The 19,135-nt window shown below is 42.2% G+C and overlaps 1 long non-coding RNA gene across 1 annotated transcript; it reads right to left on the minus strand.

The window, feature by feature from the left end:
• Positions 1–1,490: 1,490 nt before the first annotated feature.
• Positions 1,491–4,973, minus strand: LOC110014028 (uncharacterized). Its single transcript, XR_013652354.1, has 3 exons — positions 4,846–4,973; positions 3,354–3,465; positions 1,491–3,207 (listed from the first exon to the last, which is right to left on the minus strand). It is a non-coding gene; the product is annotated as an uncharacterized LOC110014028 (long non-coding RNA).
• Between the last annotated feature and the right edge of the window lie 14,162 nt (positions 4,974–19,135).

Consider the following 19,135-nt stretch of genomic DNA (forward strand, 5'->3'; position numbering starts at 1 on the left):
ACTGTTCAGGACAGACTTTAGAAATCTAGTGGGTAACACATCAAGGCAGCATGTAGACGAGCTCAGACGGGTGATGGTCTCTTGGACAGTTTGGTCAGTGACAGGTACAAAGTGAGTCAGCTTAGAGTGAGTAGGTGGCCGTTCGATAGTTATATGTGTTGTGGAGTTGATGGCTTTTTTAATGCCCTGAACCTTGTCATAAAAAAATACAGCAAACTCATTACATTTGGGTGTGCAAACCAGTTATATTGGTAGCTGGGTTGGAGGGTTAGTTAATCTGTTTACTGTTGTGAACAGGACACGAGAGTTGCTGCTGCAACTTCCAATGATTTCAGAAACCAGACTGGATACACTGAGAAGGCAGAACTCCTCTGTGACAGTTCGCACTGTCACAGACCTTTTTCTCCTTCTGCAGAAGTCTAACAAAAGTTCTCATCTCCTGTGTGGTTCTTCTCTTTATTAAGGAAAAAGTCACAACCCTGACACCACCTTCGTCATGGTAGGGATAACACGTCAATGGTCATCTTGACCCCATAGGGTAGCACTAGGGTTACAGGGAGTGTGCGCTCCTTGCATGCAGCCTGGCTGTTAATTAACCCTTGTGCTATCTTAGATGACCCCCCCCCCTTCCATTGACGTGTTCTCCCTACCATGACAAAAGGTGGATAAAGGTGGAAAGATTTCATGTAATCCATGGACACCAGTGAAGATCACAAATCATTGAAGAATAAAGGTTCAGAGCACTGTCTAGTGGGTCTAGATGACCCAACTCTCAACGTTAAAGTGCCTAGGATAGAACAAGGGTTAAAAATGAGAAAATCAGGTAATTAGAGCATAGTTTGTGTGGACGTCCTACATGGACTTTTGTATCAGCTGCACACCCAGTGCATGCACCTCAGTAATGACTAGAGTGTGGCGTAAAGGGCACCAAATGACAGCATCAGCCACACGTCATCAATGCATGTAACTTCCATTATCCATACAAATACTTTACGATGCGTTTACCACACACACGACAATCACAAGTTCCATTTTCATGATGCCTCTCGTACGAGCAACAAAGGAACTGCAAGTCACATCTGAGCTCCCTTTAGAGACGTGGCTGCACCTGCCTCCGACCCAAAAACCCTTAGCACCCATATGGGTCAACCCTTGTATAGATGCATGTGACTAAGGCATAACTAGCAGGTACAAGTATTTTAGACACGAATTAGCAATTGTAACTCTGAATCAATTTTCAGCTTCATGTATCATACCATGTATGCTAAATCATAACAACTAAACTAAAACATTTTTTTTTTTAGGTATAAATGTATGACAGACAGAGTCAAAGTTAGGACAAGCTGACCCTATGTAAATGATTTGGACTGAAGTGCACTGAAAGACTTGCCACTGATGAACCTCTGTCTGATATTTTGGTTTGTGTAGCACATTAAAACCGCCTGTGTCGAGAATTGGTGCTTTAAAAATAAACTGACGTAATTTGATGAGTTATTTATGCATTTTATTTAAGCTGTATTACATCAACTTTCATTCTTTTATTACCTTTTAATTTTTCCCTGAATGAAAAAACACTCTTAGTTGAGAGAAAATACTTTGGTGGACTGTTGTCCCTTTCTAAGGGATATATCAAAGCAACTCAAAGGGGACAGTGGAGGTTTGAATTGTACATATCAGCTCTTTATATGCATTTTGCTTGTTTTAGAGCTGTGGTCTAAACTCTCACTGGGCATGAACACATCAGGTAGATATCTAAATCATGGCTATTTCAATGCTTTCATATAGATATGCATTATGAATCAGATAGACATCAATTCATAGAAGTCTATTGCGCCCCCCTTAGATCTCTAGCAGACGACTTTTTCACAGCGAATTGTGTTGCGGTCCCATCGTGCCATGCGTGTTGTTAACAACAAGCACAAAATGTCTATTAAATAACTAATATTCATCTATTGTAAATGTCTCCAGACAGCTTTGTTTTATTCCTCTATTTAGATGTCTGCCAATAGTGTTATCTGCATATAGAGGTCTACTACAAATCTACCTGTAGACATCAAACCTTTGGATTGTTTTAGATGTCTATTGCAAAACTTTACTAGATATAAAATAGAAAAGCAAAGTCAACCATGTTTCTATCATTGAGACTTTGCTGCGTCGTCATCCCTTTTCTCCTTTTACTGTCAAATATAAACACAACAACATTGGTGTAGGATCCACTTTCCCTCCTTATCTTCTTTTGTGTAGCCCTAGACAAACTGGTGACCTGATTAGGGTGTTGGGGTGTACTCCACCATTTAACAGTTGCCGGATTTGAACCAGCAAACCTGCAACCCCAAATGGGACTCAGTGGTTTCTGAAGATAAATGGAGGGATGTAAATTACAGTAATTATTTTTAACTATTAAGTGTTTAAAAAAGTTCTCTAATAGACATCTAAAAATATCCCAAGAATATATTGCTACAAGTAGATCTGTTGTAGACTTCTACATGCAAATATCTTTCCGGACACCATTGGTAGACATCCAACAGAGGAACAAAATAAAAAAGTCTCAGATGTCAGTAGACATCTACAGTAGATGTATATTAGGTATTGACTAGACATCCTGTGCCTGGTGGGGTATTGTTGTTTTCTTACACATTGTATTTGTAATGCTACCACCACTCTCCAAGATCAGAGGCTTACTAAAGCTTCAGCCAATGACAGTCCACCACAGGCAATTTAAGTGTTTCATCAGGTTACAGGTTAAAGTCTGAGGTGCAGTTACAGGCTGATTAGGTCTGTAAGCAAAATAAAGCTAAATGCAAATGCGGGAACTGTAAAAATAAACCAAAACAGTTTGATGAAATATTGTAGTCTGTGCTTTATTCTACGATAATAAACAGGAACACTTTATTGATAAGATTACTGGATGCAGGACTTTCCTACTCTGTGGAGAAGACCCAGGATGTCCAGTTTTTCAGTTGTGGGAGAAGGAGCCTGGCTGTCAGTAATGCTGACTGACCCAAAGGGGGACTTTGGGATGACATCTGCACTTCCTGTGCTGCTGGTGGAAACACAAGATGTCTGCTCATCAGCTGAGGGGGGCCAGGGCAGCAAAGAGCATTGAATAGCTGCTGCTCTGTGGGAGGGGCTTGATGTGAGCACAGTCCCTGATAGAGCAACCTGTGAGCAAAGCTGAGACTGCTCATATCGCAGACTGTCCATCTCCTGAATGAAGGCAGAGGATAGGAAAATAGGAATTAGTAACTCAATGTAAAAATACAAACAGCAAAACACTCCTGTAATAAAACTGAAGTCACGTTCCTGCTGTGTGAATGTGTGGCAGCGTCCCAGCCAATGGCTGACGAGCTCACCCTTTGTAGACTTTCATTGTAGTGATGGGACAGTTCTTTCAACTGCCTCTCCAGCTCTGCTGCTTCCCGCTTGATGGCACATCTCAGCTCCTCTATGTCCTGAATATTTTCCCTATACACACACACACACACACACACACACACCCAACACACACAGACAAACACAGACAATAATGATATTGCATTTCTGCTCAGTTCTTGTTGAAAACAGATGCTTTTCTTCTCTCTCCTCCTGTGCTAGTCCACTCCTAAGGCTTTTTGTCCCGTTTGCCCCAGAGCCTCTGCACTTTTCATTCTCCTGCAACTTCTGCATTTTGGATGTATGGATCTGATCATGTGGTCCTTGAATTCGACAGACGTGCTTTTTCCACACTAAGGATTAGTAAAGCGGACCCCTCATGCCCGGACTGTTCCCATGCGACTGGACACGCCAACATTCCATGGAGCTAGTGAAGGTTGGTGTGTCTGGCGGGATTGTCTGTGACATTAAAGGTGTGTATCTATTCTTATTGCTGATCATTGGATTCTCCTAATCCAAAGCCCTGCTTGCTGGTCTTCCAAAAACTAACATTAAGAACCTTCAGCTTCTCCAAAATTCTGCTGCACAAGTTCTCACCAAGGCCAGGAGGCGGGGACACATCACCCCAATTTGATAACCCCTGCATTGGCTCCCCATCTGCTTCAGGATTGATTTTAAGATACTGTTCTTAAATGCCTTAATGGTCTTGCGCCCTCTTATTTATCCGATCTTTTAGTCAAATATGAACCCTCGCAGAACCTCAGATCCTCTGGCTCTGGTCTGTTAACCATTAAAGCTGTAAAAACCAAACCTGTGGAGAGGCATCTTTTCAGCACCACGGCCAGTTTGATGATGAAAACTTGGATTGTTCATATAAAAAAAATCAAAATACAATATTTCATAAATATTGTTTAAATGATGCATTGTGGTCTATATTCACCAATCTAGTGAGAATCAATGCACACTGTTTTTTTGCAGAGACTTCTGGGAAATTTCAAGGGGCCTCTCGATTTTGGAATTGTAGATTCAGGCACCTTATATAGTGCACTTTGTAGTGAGTAGTGAAGGAATTTGGACACGAGCCAAGCTTCATCACCCTGGGCAGATCCTCCAGTTATGCCACTAGTGATCACACTTGGCATCAGATTTATAGATCTAGGACCATCAAGGTGAATGAACTGCATGCAAACTGACGGCTACAGATTGTACCCTATTTACTAATAGATAAACCTGAAGGGATTTCATTTCCTTCATATTGATCAATGACTCTCTGTGGTGATGGATATTCCAGCTCATCATGTGTCACACATGGCTCCACAGCAGAATGAATCTGTGCACAACGAGCACTTCTTTGCTTTTAATCAGATGTTTACTTTACGTTTTGGGGAAATTCATCTTCATCTGTTCTGTTTCTTTTTGGAAAAGGAGCTACAGGTGAGGATGCTGAGGCGAGACAGAGGTAACGCTGTTCACCTTTCAGCGTCAGAGAGCATGCTGTACACTGCAGCTTGCTCCTCAGAGAACCTCCTCTCCATGGCATTGAAGACAGAGTGAAACTGCTGCAGTCCTTCCATCGTCTTTTCCCACTCTTCAATAGAGCACTGTGGAGAGAATCAGCAGGAACTTTTACACTTTTCACACTTAAGTGTCCACCAATCACAGCCCCGCAGGTAAACAGTAGAGCCAGAGAGCTCTGCATCTCATGCATCTCATGTACAATTCAATATAAGAATTTGAAAATTAAAAATATTAAATAATTTTTTTATTTAAATAACAATGCATTCTGCAAATTACAATTCAATATTGAAAAAGGACATTTCAAAACATGGTTTGCTTTGAATTCATTTTAAAGTAACTTCAAATCTATTGCTTTGTAAAATGTCTTTTTGTTTTTAAGTCAGAAGGTGGGATTTAGATTATTTATGAAGGATGTAGGCTCCGCCCTGATGAGGGTCTGACAGTTTGCATTTCAGTTCGCATTTTGACACATAAAGCGCAATGCAATGCAAATTAAAATGCATTACACCAGGGGGCGCTGTTTAGCAATTTCCTTTTGAATTCTGACACAAAAATAGGATTTTACAAAGCAATAGATTTGAAGTTTCTTTAAAAAAATTTCAAGCAAAGCATGTATTGAAATGTCCTTTTTCTTTCTTTCTCTTTCGGCTTTTCCCATCAGGGGTCGCCACAGCGAATCATCCTTTTCCACCTCACTCTATCATGAACATCTTCTACCCTAACATTAGCCAACTTCATGTCCTCTGTTAAGACATCCATGTATCTCCTCTTTGGCCGTCCTCTTGCCCTCCTGCCAGGCAGCTCCATCTCCAACATCCTTCTACCAATATATCCACTGTCCCTCCTCTGAACATGTCCAAACCATCTCAGTCTGGCTTCTCTGACTTTGTTGCTAACACAGGCAACATGAGCCGTCCCTCTGATGTACTCGTTCCTTATCCTGTCTAACCTGGTCACTCCTAAGGAGAACCTCAACATCTTCATCTCCGCTACCTCCAAATCAGCCTCTTGTCTCTGTCTCACTGCTACCGTCTCTAACCCATAGAGCAGAACTGGTCTCACCACTGTCTTGTACACCTTTCCTTTGAGTCTTGCTGACACTCTTCTGTCACACAACACTCCTGACACTTTCCTCCACCCACTCCAACCTGCCTGCACTCGCCTCTTCACCTCTTTTCCACACTCCCCATCACACTGAACTGTTGACCCCAAGTACTTAAACTCCTGCACCTTCTTCACCTCAGCCCCCTGTAACCTAACGCTTCTACCTTGATCCCTCTCGTTCAGACACATGTATTCTGTCTTACTACCACTGACCTTCATGCCTCTTCTTTCCAGAGCAAACCTCCACCTCTCTAGCTGTTCCTCCACCTGCTCTCTACTCTCACTGCAAATTACAATGTCATCTGCAAACATCATTGTCCAGGGAGATTCCTGTCTTACCTCGTCTGTCAGCCTGTCCATCAGCATAGTAAACAAAAAAGGACTCAAAGCTGATCCTTGGTGTAGTCCCACCTCCACCTTGAACTCCTCTGTCTGACCTACAGCACATCTCACCACCGTCATACTTCTCTCATACATGTCCTGAACTACTCTGACATACTTCTCTGCCACTCCAGACGACCTCATACAGTACCACAGCTCCTCCCTCGGCACCCTGTCATACGCCTTCTCTAAATCTACGAACACACAATGCAGCTCCTTCTGACCATCTCTGTACTTTTCCATCAACATTCTCAAAGCAAAAATGGCATCAGTGGTGCTCTTACGGGGCATGAAACCATACTGCTGCTCACAAATCTCCACCTTCTTCCTAAGCCTGGCTTCCACTACTCTTTCCCACAGCTTCATTGTGTGGCTCCTCAACTTTATTCCTCTATAGTTGCTGCAGTTCTGCGTGTCACCCTTGTTCTTAAAGATCGGGACCAGAACGCTTCTCCTCCATTCCTCAGGCATCTTCTCACTCTCTACAATCCTATTGAACAACCTCGTTAGAAATTCCACTGCTGTCTCTCCTAAGCACTTCCATACCTCCACAGGTACGTCATCAGGACCAACGGCCTTTCCGCTCTTCATCCTTTTCAGAGCCTTCCTAACCTCATCCTTTCCAATCTCTGCTACTTCCTGCTCCACAACAACCACATCTTCCTCCCTTCTTTCCCTGTCATTTTCCACGTTCATCAGCTCCTCAAAATACTCCTTCCATCTTTTCTGTATACTCTCCTGGGTTGTTAGCACCTTTCCATCTCTGTCCTTAATCACCCTTATCTGTTGCACGTCCTTCCCATCTCTGTCTCTCTGTCTGGCTAGTCTGTACTAGTCCTTCTCTCCTTCCTTTGTGTCTAACCTGTCATATAGCTCATCGTAAGCTTTCTGTTTGGCCTTTGCCACCTCTCTCTTCACTCTACGCTGTGCTTCCTTGTACTCCTGTCTACCTTCCTCAGTCCCTTCTACATCCCACTTCCTTTCAGCCAACCTCTTCCTCTGGATGCATTCCTGTACTTCCTCATTCCACCACCAAGTCTCTTTACCATCTTTCCTCTTTCCAGATGACACACCTAGCACCTTCCTACCTGTTTCCCTGATAATCTCTGCTGTAGTTTCCCAGTCATCTGGAAGCTCATCCTGACCACCCAGGACCTGTCTCAACTTCTGCCTAAATTCCTCACAAGTTTCTTCATTCTGTAGCTTCCACCACTTGGTCTTCTTTTCTGTTTTCCCTCTCTTCTTCTTCCTGACCTCCAGAGTCATCTTACACACCACCATGCGGTGCTGTCTGGCTACACTCTCTCCTACCACCACTTTGCAGTCAATAACCTCTCTCAAATGACCTCGTCTACATAGGATGTAGTCCACCTGAGTACTCCTACCTCCACTTCTGTATGTCACTCTATGTTCCTCTCTCTTCTGGAAGTAAGTGTTGACTACCGCCATTTCCATCCTCTTCGCAAAGTCCACCACCATCTGTCCCTCCAGATTCCTTTCCTTCACACCAAACCTGCCCATCACCTCCTCATCACCTCTGTTGCCTTCACCAACATGCCCATTAAAGTCTGCTCCAATAACAACTCTCTTTCCTCTGGGAAAACTCTCTATGACCTCATCCAACTCACTCCAGAATCTCTCCTTCACTTCTAACTCACAGCCAACCTGTGGCGCATACCCACTGACTACATTCACCATCACCCCTTCAATTTCTAACTTTAGGCTCATCATCCTGTCTGAGACTCTTTTCACCTCTAGAACACTGTTTACAAACTCCCTCTTCAGAATCACTCCTACCCCGTTTCTCTTCCTATCAACACCATGATAGAACAGTTTGTATCCTCCTCCAATACTACGTGCCTTGCTGCCCTTCCACCTTGTCTCCTGCACACACAGTACATCTACCTTCCTTCTCTCCATCATGTCTGCCAGCTCTCTGCCTTTCCCTGTCATTGTGCCAACGTTAAGAGTCCCTATTCTCAAACCTATGTTCCTGCCTTTTCCCTTCTCTCTCTGGCCACGGACCCTTCTGCCTCCCCTCTTTCTTCCACCAACAGTAGTCAAATTTCCACCGACACCCTGTAGGTTAACAGCATCGGTGGCGGTCGTTGTTAACCCGGGCCTAGACCGATCCGGTATGTCTAAAGTGTTGTGGATGATTCGCATGGTTATTTTGGCAATTATTACGCCGGATGCCCTTCCTGACGCAACCCTCTCTATTTATCCGGGCTTGGGACCGGCACAGAAGTAACTGGCTTGAAACCCCTGTGGCTAGATTATTGAAATGTCCTTTTTAATCTAGTAAATTCCAGAATGCATTTCCAAAATTGTGAAGATTTCAAATTTCCATTAAATCCTATTTATTGAAATAAATGCAAACCAAGTCACGTGATATTTCATTCAAAACCATGGTGATGGATGAGAACAAGTATTGTTTTAAGGTGAATCACAAGAAGGGAGCATAACAGTGCCGTGCGTGTGCCACGCAACATTGACAGTCTTCGTATGTAAGTCAATCCTCTATGTGAGAAGCGTGTTCAGCGGGATTAACCCTTGTGCTATTCAAGGCACGTTAACGTTGGGAGTGGGGTCATCTGGACCCCACCAGATAACACAAGGGTTAAAAAAATAAGTGTTCTAACAAGTGAGCAGTTGGACCCTTATTCCTGTTTGATAACACAATAAGATATTTTCACATTTCTGCCACGCCACAAGCGCTCATCATCATCTATCAAAGTAGACGGACGTCTTCTTCAGGCCGTGGAGCGGCAAGCTCCTTACACGTGGGAGGGGGTACAGATGAAGCGATTTTGGGAAATGGTGGTTGGTGATCTTCCAGAGGAGCTGAGGATTCAACAATTCCACATGAGACGCTCAACTTCTGATGAGCTGTGTGACGCTGTGGGACCTCTGGTCGCCCCCGCTGTGTGGGGCCCAAGGCAGCCAGTTCATACCAAGAAGCGCATTTAATTTGAAAAAAGTGTTTCTGTTGCAGTTTGGCACATTTTCTAATTTCAATCTGCCTCAAAAACCACCTCCTCCAAGCGGAAAACCCTTTTTTCGATTAATGCACGTTTTTCTTTTAGAAATTGTGGTGTTTCCATTTAGAGGATGTATTATTGCAAATCCAATTTGTGCAATGTCATAGGTCATGAAAATGCAAATAATGAGTTTGTCTGCTTCCAGGTGATAAAAAAGTGTGAATGGAGTGCTGCATTACTTACAGAAACATGCTGTGGATGGAAGTATTGCCTGCTGCAGCAGTTCTGAGGACGGTGACAGGAACAGCAGCACTGCAGGTTGGCCTTCTTATCCAATTTGTCTTGACTTTTGGTTTCATTCCTGTGCTCCTCCTGTTGCTTATCATCATCTGATCCAGGCCCTGGAGTCTTTATCCAGTCCACAGTTTTTGAGTTTTTATCTTCGGTGGCCCCATCGTTTCTTAATATGACAGGTGTGGAATTGTCTAATGTCAAATCAGTACAGAGCAATGGAAAAAAGGTGGTTGAAGAGAAAACCGGTGAGGGTCTGTGTGATCCTCTGGTGGGTGTCTGGCTCTCACCACTTGACAGTGCATAAAGATCCCTCTGTGATAGTTTACAGGTGAGAGCATTGCGCTGACTTTGTAGGTTTTTCCACGACTGAAGAGCACGTAAAGGAGTGGAGGTGTCAAGAGTCAGAGGACTCGGAAAATGGGTGTGTTTTGACTCAGTCAACAGAGGAACATCTTTCCTGTGAACAATGTGAGATGATAGAGAGGGGGCTGTTTGACCAGAAACAGAGGGATTGGAGGACTTCTCAGTGGCAGCACAAAGGGAGGAGCACGAGTTGGGCATGGACAAATATGGATCTGAGTGCATACCTCCCTGTCCTGATGTTTCATCATGTCCAGATATAGTTGAGGATGACAGTATTGAAAGAGAAACTGTGTCTTCAGACGAAACTAAGGCATCGGAGTCTTGAAAAGTGTTGAACTCTTCTGCTAAAATGGTTATCTGGGCGGGTTCGGCCCAATAGACTTTGCTCTCAGCATTAAGTTGTTGGAAAAAGTCTGCATCCTCATTTTCACCATCTGAAACGTCCACTGAAGTTTCCTGCACCCCACTAAAACTTTCAGTCATGAGCCTGTGGGGTTGGACCTCAGTTTTATGGCCTACCTGCTGCTCACATGCATCAAAATATCTGATGAACTTGTTTTGTTTGCTCATAGCTCCTGATTGACGGAGCTCTTGGAGTTTCTCCAGCTCGGTTAATGATGAATGATCATCACTGACAGTGTGAATAGTAGACCTCTGGTCAGTTTCTGTTTGGACAAAAGCTTCTTTTGATGTGTATCCAGAGCTGTCCATGTCTGACATGTAAACCGAGTCCCCGTTTACCATCGCTTGGTTCATGTTCCGTTGCTGAATGTTGTCCACATTCAAAAAAGTACAGTTCTGGATAGGTGGGGCTGGAGCTAAGATTTTTATGTCATTTTGAGGAGGTTCTGCTTCTTGTTGTTGGGATGGTTTAGCTGTATTTGAAAGTTTTGCATCAACTGAATCTATCAGAGTGTCCTGTTGATTGTGTGAGTTGCATGACAAAGCAAGTTGACAAGGGACTTTGAGAGAAAGCAGGATTGCAGGAAGTCTATCTTCATTATCAGAGGACTCAGATAAAGTTGATTCATGATCAGCTTCTGTTACAGGAACTTTCTCAGAACCTGAAAAAATTGCATCTTCACAGTTTGTTTCACTGCTGTGTGAGCTGCTGTCGGTTGCTGAGGAAGATGGGGGGTGTAAACCCAGAGAAGCAGAGGGAGCTGGATGTGGTACTAAACCAAGGTTTGTGTTTTTGCATGCAGATATTTCAGCTCCCTTTATGAGGCACTGACCCACCAAGAAGTCAGACCTATGCAGTGTCACAGTGTCTAAAGAGGAAAGTTGACTGTGTTCAGCCGATGGCTGAGGTGGAAGGGCTTCAGAGACAGAGGGACCAGAGAGGGACAAGTATTGAGCATCGTTACAAAAGCTTTTAGATGGAAGGTTTGAGTCCAGAGCTTTGGACTCTTCTATCATGAAAGAAGTGATCTGTTTGCTGATAGAAAATGAGTTCAGGGTGGCAAACCCCATATCAGGTAGAATCTGTGAATGAGTTGTCTTCTGTAGTTTTGGTGAGAAGAAGGAAGAAAGATCTTTGCTCATCAAAACCGATGGCAAAGACATGGGGGACGGCTTTTCACTGGGCTGTGTTTTATTGTTCAAAATTATAAAGGCGGCTTCTGGATGAATTATGGGAGGTGATGGGGAACGGTCCATGCCTATGGAAGGGTGAGGAGAGAGAGGGATACGTTGACCAACATCAGGTGTATTGGTTGCCAAAGAATGAATGATGGCGGTTGATTCTCCAGGCTTCACATCACTTTTGGTTGCAAAGGTCCATCCTGGTGAGTCTGACAGAGTCTGAAATGAGAGCGTAGCTAGTTAAGAGCTAAAGTAGTTGAAAAAATGAAGAATTTTCCTGGAGTTCATCACATTGTTAAAGCTTGACAGGTTTGTCAGTCAGAAGCCTTTGCTTTGTGTCAAAGTCGCAGAGCTCCACCATGTCGTACTTACATTCACTCACCATCCATCTGAACATCCATCCATCCACTTTTCAAACCATATTTTTTCCATTCAGGATCTCAGGGACTGAAACCTACCCAGCTACTGAAATACCTATTTGTGCAGTTGCCCGTGCACAAATATGTCTGCATGAATTGTTGTCCTGGGCTGGACTGGTTGTTAATAACAGATACATTTTCAGAACTACATGTTGTCACTGGTTGAATAAGGCTTTAAACTTTGCCATCACTACACAATAATTAATCTCTGTTTCTGATCATTATTTCATTGAGCCATCACCAGAGAAGAAAAACATTTACAGTTTTCTAATGGTAATGTCTAACTGTACCTGTCCGCGGTAGTCCTGCTTACCTCAGTCATTCCTTTTGGTGTCCAGATTTGCCCAGGGCTGCTCTTGCTTCCTGTTTTTGGGAAACCTTCTTCCAGAGATGGATGTTTAATTGCCATCTCTTTTGCTGATAAATTCTCCTGTGTATCAAAGTCTGAATCGCCTTCTTGATTGGCTGCCACAGAACCCAGACACCCATTCTCTAGACACAAAGGTTTGACTCTCATTAAGGGCACTTTCGTGTGCCTCGTGATACCCGAGTCCTGCAGAGGTTCAGGTTCAGAGCAAGGATGGGAATTTTCAGCCAGTCCACCTGACATGTGATGTTTCTGGCTTTGGGCATGGCCAAGGGATTTCTTTGATGCTCGTCTGAACAGGATGGCCATCTTTCTCTTTCTTTCTTGGACATCAGGAGGCAGTTGCTTGTCCAGTGGTGTTTGAACAGATTGCCCTATTAAACCTGAAAATGTGGTAGTCACCTCCTGAAGAACTTGAAGCTGTTTGAAACGATCTGTGTAAAGGTAAAAGGATAAGAGTTAGACAAGCAACACAAAAAACCCACTCGATGATGACATCTTGGTCTATTTTAAGGTGAGCATGTAGTTGCCTAGAAAGCACATTGGTAATAAAGTGCATAGTGCTCTTTAATTACGTATTTGTTGGATTTTATTTTTATTTTGTAATATGTTGTGCCTAGAAGTGCAACAATGGCAAAGCTTCTCTTCTCATTTACTTTGTTCATTTCATTCTAAAATTACACTTGCAAAGAAAGAATCGAAGACTTTTTGTTTGTTTTTTTAGTTTTCAAAGTTTGTGGCAAAAATTCCAACTCATCTTGGGAGATGGAGTCCAGTGTGTGAAACAGGGTGCAGTGGTTCTGTTAACTCGACAACTAAAGAAAGTGGTTGATCTGTCAACAGGACACTGCAGGAACCACAGGTCAGCACCTGTTGTGTTAGCAGCAACAAGTGTTCAATAATTTGAATGGCACTTGCTACCTAATGTTCCCTGATCCCTCTTAACTACTGACGAGGTGCTAAAATGTACACTTACTACCAACGTCTGGATTTTCCAAGTCCAGTCGGTTCTTTTGGGCATCCAGAAAAACCTGGACGGTTATTCCTCTTGCCTTCGACTGATAGTGAAGGAATCGAGTTGGGATGCGTCCAGAAAGGTCTGGTTCATCATAGCCAAAACCGAGGTCCAGGAGAAACTCTTCTGGGTCATCACTCCACAGGTTTAGCTTGTCCATCATACCATCAAGCAGAGATTCCACAGGGTATTCCTCAGAACCGAACTGAAATGAAACGGCTCAGTCTGGGTTGTGCATTCTTCTTAAACATATAAGACTAAAAGACCTGAAGATGACCCCTAAAAGCAGCCTAACCAACCCTGGCAAAAGTACATACTTCTGAACATTTACAAAAGTAGGAACATCAACAACAAAGAAGTTCTAAATTCAAGACCCTAAACCCACCAAATTCTACAAGTTTTACATACCTCCTATAATAAAAGATAAACGCAGTCCAGTAAATTATTTTTTTAAATCTAAAACTATGAATAGAATTAACCTGGTTGAACGAAAATAGATACAGAAAATAAATTCCTAAAATATGTTATTTCTTGGTTATAAAAGCTGCAAGTTGACAGATTCGGCTGCTCTCTAAGAACCCTTAAATAGATGAGATCTTTATTGTTTGGAGAAGGGGAAGGTTTCTGATGAGATTTTAATGGAAGTTTTGGTGTGCATATATGTTATTCAAACAAAATGTACAGTACAAGTCTTATCTGAGTTTGCATATTTCATTTTTCTGTCAATGTGACAGAGAATCTTTGTTTTAATTTCACTCAGTGTAATTCCAGGTGTACAGTCGTGGCTAAAAGTTTCGAGAATGACACATATTAGTTTTCACAAAGTTTGCTGCTAAACTGCTTTTAGATCTTTCTTTCAGTTTTTTCTGTGATGTACTGAAATAGAATTACAAGCATTTCATACGTTTCAAAGGCTTTTATCCACAAAACATGATATTTATGCAGAGTCAGTATTTGCCGTGTTCAGTGGCGGTTCTACCCTGAATTACTCCCCGGGCGAGACCTTCCTCTGGCGCCCCCCCCCCAATAGAGTCACTTTGTCCATTTATTGTAACTGAAAATACAGTTAGGAAATATTTAATAAACACAAATAATCTGAAATAAATATTATAAACTACTAATCACACAAATAATACACTAGAATAAATGTAACTGCAGCACTAAGAACAGAAAACACTAACTAAAACCTAACCTTTGTGGCCTTCCTGATGCAAGCTTGTCAATAACGTCATCATATGAAATCTGCTCCCCCCCTGAATGATTGATACTAACAACAGCAGGTTAGTGAGTTGCTCCTGAGACATTGGTGATCTCAGGTATGACTTGATCAACTGGAGTTTTGAAAAGCTAACAGCAGCAGCAGCAGCAGCAGCAGCAGCAGCAGCAGCAGCAGCAGCAGCAGCAGCAGCAGCAGCAGCAGCAGCAGCAGCAGCAGCAGCAGCAGCAGCATGCTACCATCACAGCTTATTTAACATTATTGTGAAGGAATTTGTTTTATTATTATCATTGTTTAAATGTATTTCTTTAAATGTTAACTCAGATTGACCTACAACATATCTGCGTCCTTGGGGGAGGATCATGCCGATTGAAGTCTGTGCACAGCCCGTGAGACTAGGTCTCCGGAGGAAAGTCCGTCGTAGTGAATTCTACGCCGGCCAATCGACTGGTCTGATCCCTGGGTCCGGATTGACGTTATTCGTTAACCAGTCAGACCACAACGACAAGGCAAGTACAGCGCTTTTTCAGGGGTTCAAGTCCCCGAAGTGGCCCAGAATTCTGAGGGACAGGTTCAAGTCCTGTTGCCTAAAACACGTGTGGGTTTGGAGTCCCGGAAAAGTCCAGAATTCTAAATAAAGGTGTAGGTTCGAGTCCTGCAGCCTAAAACGCGTAAGAGGGTTCAAGTCCCTAAAAGGCCTAGAATAACAACAAAAATAAAATAAAAAAAGGTTTTTTTTTGGTGTGAATGTGTGTGCATGTGTGAAAGGAGTGAACTTGTTCGAAGCAGTGAGCAGCTGGAAACCTTGCGGTGTTAACACAAGGCTGCTTGTTGGAGTAGAACAAGATTTCATCTCATTAGGCTTTAGGTGAAAAGAACCCAGAGTCTAAAACGGGTTTTGCTCCTGGGAGGACCCTAAACGTGTGACCGGATCAGACAATAGGTCTGACCTAGAAGCTTGTTGCACGGGGAGTGAAATTCGGTCCTGAGAGAAATTCTCTGTTGGTTCTGATCACACTCTGTGACTAACGTAAATGTAAAAAAATAGAAAAAATATAAAAAATGGGGGAATTCAAATAAAAAAGTTGAATTACCATGAGATTAAAAATATATAGAAAGAGGTTCATCCAGGTTCAACTACATTCTTGGTAAAATGGGATAAAAACTACAATTTTAAGGGGAATGTACTGAATTAGTTCAATGGTTACCAATTAATAACAGAATAAAAACTAAAAAAGAAACAAAAAAAAAATAGTGAAGAATTAATTTGTGCAAAACTGTGCTTAAATGAAGCAACGAAAAATAAAGAATGGCATTCAGAAAAGTAAAACTAGAGAAGCATGTCTGATTGCTAAAAAAAGGAGGATAAATCAGTTGTGAGACTCAGACCCCTGCAACAGCAGGCTGCAGCGGGCTGCAGACTGAGCAGGGGCGGGATGAAAGGGGGGGAGAGCAGAAACCAGCTGATTTCTCACCTCCTCCCTACCAGGGGACAAATGCTCCTCTGTTGACGGGTTTTTACCCACCAGTGACTGATTTAAATAAACCAGAAAAAGAAAAAATAATGTTAGGAGGAAAAGGGAAAAAACTTGAATGGAGTAAAACTATGGGGGTTGGTTTGGAAGAAGCTGGAGAGTCATCTAAAGTTGCAGAGACATTTCCAATCATTGAAGTGCCCAATCCTAGAGCTGGAGCAGATGGCCAGAGGCCTACACTTCTTTTGTTTAGCACCTGGACATTAGAGGATGTTAGGAAGGCAGTGAGGGGAGTTATCTCTCACAGGGAAAATCCACAGGATTTTCATGAGCAAATGATGGAAGTTCAGAGAGCTTATCATCTGAATGGCATTGAATGTCAACAAGCATGGATGACTGCTATGAAAGCAGACTGGGCAAAAGTAAAGGAATCCTATGAATGATGACGATCCACCCAGACCTCTTCCACATAACAGTTTAAGAGTTGATTCAAAGTCTTACACTTTTAGGACAAAGAATTAGAGAAGCCTTTCCAATGAGACCTGATTATGGAAAGATTGGTCAAACTAAGCAAAAAGATGGAGAATTAGTGTTTGATTTTAGAGTCAAATTTGAAGAAGTTTTAAAGCTAATTGTGGACTCAGAGATAATGATAATGATGATGGTCCCTATAGACAGCAGCTGAAACAAGCTTTACTGCAAGCTATGAGACCAGAGATTGCAGACTAGATAAGGAAACTTTACGTTGATCTACCAACAGGAGCACTACAACAGTTTAGGAATTTTGCTGTTCATGCAGAAAAAGTGATGGTGAATAAAAAGAAATTTAGGAATCAAAGTGAACATACATTTTGGCAGGAGGAAAGTAGTGATGTGTTTTTTGGAAGGAATGTGAACAGAGGAAGAAATTGTGGTCGTGGAAAAGGAAATTTTAAAGAAAATTTTTGAAGAAGGTCTAGAGGAAGTAGCAACAGAGGGTCAGAGCAGGTTGATGATGGATGTTGGATTTGTGGACAGAGAGATCATTGGGAGAGAGATTGTCCTGAAAGGAAGAAATCAGATTGACTAGATGGTAGAAGTAATGTCAAGATTAACAATGAATCTGAACCAGAAATTCAACGAATTAGTGATGAATTTTTAGATCTCACTGAAAGAGAAATAGTTTTTGTTGATGGGTCAGCAAAGAAAGATGAAACAGGCAGAAACAAAGTGGGTTTTGCTGTTGTAACTCAAGACAAGGTTCTGAAGGTAGGACCCCTGTGTGGAAATTCCTCAGCACAATCAGCAGAGTTGACAGCCTTAATTGAAGCATGCAAACTTTTTAAAGATAAGCCAGTTACAATCTACACTGATAGCCAATATGCGTTTGCTACAGTGCATTTTATTTTGTCAACAGTGGAAGAACAGAGGGTTTAAAACGTCAACAGGAAAACCAGTAACGCATGTAGACTTACTGAAAGAATTATTGACTGCTGTAATGTTACCATCTAAAGTGGCAATATGTAAATGTGAGACACACACACGAAAAAACAGATCATATTTCTAAAGGGAATGCCTTTGCAGATGTAACAAAAAAAGCAAGCTGCAAAAAAAAAGATTTAGAAAAATGCACAAATGAGGATGTGACTGCAGATGCAACCGATGATGTTTTAAAAGAAATGCAACACAGCGCACCGAAACAAGAAAAAGATTTATGGTTGAAAAAGGGAGCAAAGTTGGAACAAAGTCTTTATGTCAGCACAGAAGGAAAACCTATTTTACCAAAATCCATGTACAAATGGGCAGCAATTTTGAGTCATGGGCTTTGCCATGATTCAACAGGGGGGAGGATGAATTTATTAGAGAAATATTATACAACTTATGGATTTATTCTCTATTCAAAAAACTTTTTGTAAACAATGTGTTACATGTATGCATCATAATCCCCAAGGCAATGTTAAATTTAAGAGAGGAAGATTTTCTGTACCACCTTTTCCTTTCCATACAATCCTTATGGATTTTATTAAATTAAATAAAAGCAAAAAAAAATTGAAATATTGTTTAGTGATTATTGATGCATTTTCCAAATGGGTTGAAATCTTTCCATGTGCAACACAAGACGCTATTACAGTAGCTAAAGCTATTTGTAAAAGAATGATCCCAACTTTTGGCTTTTGTGATAATGGTACACATTTTGTAAATCAAGTGATAGATCTAAAGAGACATTGTAGTTATCACCCACAGAGTGCAGGATTAGTTAAGAGAACTAATAGCACTATCAAATCAAAGTTAAAGAAATGCATGGAAGAGACAAACAGACAGTAGCCTGACTGCATAGACTTAGTTCAGCTAAGCATGCGTATCACACGCACAGCAGGTCAACCTTTAACGCCTTTTGAAATGTTGTATGGACGTTCTTATAGGTTACCAGACCTTGATCCTACACAGCAACATTCTCCAGATGATGATGCAAATTTAGTGGATTATTTGAGAAAAATGTTTACCACTAAAGATGTTCAAAGGACAAATCAAGTGCCAGATTCCTTCTTATCTCCACAGGACACTTCACCAGTGCAGGTTGGTGACTGGGTGTTTGTGGAGGCCATAAAAAGGAAGTGTTGGTCCAGCCCACGGGGGGAAGGGCCATTCCAAGTCCTGCTGACTACACCAACAGCTGTAAAGATTGCTGAAAGGACGTTTTGGATCCACCTGTCACACTGCAAGAAAAAGCATCTGGGTGAGGCTAATTCCAACTGCTAGGTGGGGAAGTCTGACTACAAAGGGAGGCAGCTGTATAGAAGCTGCTTGTCTCAACGTCAGCGAAGCCGAGACATCCACCTAGTCTTAGGGAAGAAAGCACACCAGAACTCTTTTGCACTACACGGATCCTACACTGTTAGAGGACTTGAGGAGGTGATGTGCTAGTAACCTCTCCCTCCCGAAGATAGGTACATATCCACCATGGCGTGTCCAACTGGGCTAAGAGACAGTTTATTTTGTTTACTGTTCCTGCTATTCCTGACAGGGGCAACCACATGGATTTGATTCTTTTGGAATCATTATCCAC

The sequence above is a fragment of the Oryzias latipes genome, chromosome 20 (genome assembly GCF_053564925.1).
Source record: "Oryzias latipes strain Hd-rR chromosome 20, Olatipes_Hd-rR_3.1".
NCBI classification, from domain to species: Eukaryota; Metazoa; Chordata; class Actinopteri; order Beloniformes; family Adrianichthyidae; genus Oryzias; species Oryzias latipes.